We start from the raw sequence: 2,500 nt of genomic DNA, 5'->3' as shown, positions 1-2,500 counted from the left end.
ATTCCTTTTGCTCCCAAACTTCTCCCACATCACTTTGAAGGCATTTGTGAGGATTGAGTCCAGCCAGTTTTCCAAAACCATGATTTTCGTTTTTCACCAAAATCACCACCAAGCCACAAAATCAAGCCAAAACACCAAAATCATGAACTTGGCTATGCACCAACCATGTCAAGATCAATTCCTTTTGCTCCCAAACTTCTCCCACATCACTTTGAAGGCATTTGTGAGGATTGAGTCCAGCCAGTTTTCCAAAACCATGATTTTCGTTTTTCACCAAAATCACCACCAAGCCACAAAATCAAGCCAAAACACCAAAATCATGAACTTGGCTATGCACCAACCATGTCAAGATCAATTCCTTTTGATCCCAAACTTCTCCCACATCACTTTGAAGGCATTTGTGAGGATTGAGTCCAGCCAGTTTTCCAAAACCATGATTTTCGTTTTTCACCAAAATCACCACCAAGCCACAAAATCAAGCCAAAACACCAAAATCATGAACTTGGCTATGCACCAACCATGTCAAGATCAATTCCTTTTGATCCCAAACTTCTCCCACATCACTTTGAAGGCATTTGTGAGGATTGAGTCCAGCCACTTTTCCAAAACCATGATTTTCGTTTTTCACCAAAATCACCACCAAGCCACAAAATCAAGCCAAAACACCAAAATCATGAACTTGGCTATGCACCAACCATGTCAAGATCAATTCCTTTTGATCCCAAACTTCTCCCACATCACTTTGAAGGCATTTGTGAGGATTCAGTCCAGCCACTTTTCCAAAACCATGATTTTCGTTTTTCACCAAAATCACCACCAAGCCACAAAATCAAGCCAAAACACCAAAATCATGAACTTGGCTATGCACCAACCATGTCAAGATCAATTCCTTTTGATCCCAAACTTCTCCCACATCACTTTGAAGGCATTTGTGAGGATTCAGTCCAGCCAGTTTTCCAAAACCATGATTTTCGTTTTTCACCAAAATCACCACCAAGCCACAAAATCACCACCAAGTCACAAAATCATGAACTTGGCTATGCACCAACCATGTCAAGATCAATTCCTTTTGATCCCAAACTTCTCCCACATCACTTTGAAGGCATTTGTGAGGATTGAGTCCAGCCAGTTTTCCAAAACCATGATTTTCGTTTTTCACCAAAATCACCACCAAGCCACAAAATCATGAACTTGGCTATGCACCAACCATGTCAAGATCAATTCCTTTTGATCCCAAACTTCTCCCACATCACTTTGAAGGCATTTGTGAGGATTGAGTCCAGCCAGTTTTCCAAAACCATGATTTTCGTTTTTCACCAAAATCACCACCAAGTCACAAAATCATGAACTTGGCTATGCACCAACCATGTCAAGATCAATTCCTTTTGATCCCAAACTTCTCCCACATCACTTTGAAGGCATTTGTGAGGATTGAGTCCAGCCAGTTTTCCAAAACCATGATTTTCGTTTTTCACCAAAATCACCACCAAGCCACAAAATCAAGCCAAAACACCAAAATCATGAACTTTGCTATGCACCAACCATGTCAAGATCAATTCCTTTTGATCCCAAACTTCTCCCACATCACTTTGAAGGCATTTGTGAGGATTGAGTCCAGCCAGTTTTCCAAAACCATGATTTTCGTTTTTCACCAAAATCACCACCAAGCCACAAAATCAAGCCAAAACACCAAAATCATGAACTTTGCTATGCACCAACCATGTCAAGATCAATTCCTTTTGATCCCAAACTTCTCCCACATCACTTTGAAGGCATTTGTGAGGATTGAGTCCAGCCAGTTTTCCAAAACCATGATTTTCGTTTTTCACCAAAATCACCACCAAGCCACAAAATCAAGCCAAAACACCAAAATCATGAACTTGGCTATGCACCAACCATGTCAAGATCAATTCCTTTTGATCCCAAACTTCTCCCACATCACTTTGAAGGCATTTGTGAGGATTGAGTCCAGCCAGTTTTCCAAAACCATGATTTTCGTTTTTCACCAAAATCACCACCAAGCCACAAAATCAAGCCAAAACACCAAAATCATGAACTTGGCTATGCACCAACCATGTCAAGATCAATTCCTTTTGATCCCAAACTTCTCCCACATCACTTTGAAGGCATTTGTGAGGATTGAGTCCAGCCACTTTTCCAAAACCATGATTTTCGTTTTTCACCAAAATCACCACCAAGCCACAAAATCAAGCCAAAACACCAAAATCATGAACTTGGCTATGCACCAACCATGTCAAGATCAATTCCTTTTGATCCCAAACTTCTCCCACATCACTTTGAAGGCATTTGTGAGGATTGAGTCCAGCCAGTTTTCCAAAACCATGATTTTCGTTTTTCACCAAAATCACCACCAAGCCACAAAATCATGAACTTGGCTATGCACCAACCATGTCAAGATCAATTCCTTTTGATCCCAAACTTCTCCCACATCACTTTGAAGGCATTTGTGAGGATTGAGTCCAGCCAGTTTTCCAAAACC

Source organism: Phaseolus vulgaris, chromosome 11 (assembly GCF_051622355.1).
Source record: "Phaseolus vulgaris cultivar YP4 chromosome 11, ASM5162235v1, whole genome shotgun sequence".
NCBI classification, from domain to species: domain Eukaryota; kingdom Viridiplantae; phylum Streptophyta; class Magnoliopsida; order Fabales; family Fabaceae; genus Phaseolus; species Phaseolus vulgaris.
This window is presented reverse-complemented; position numbering follows the sequence as displayed.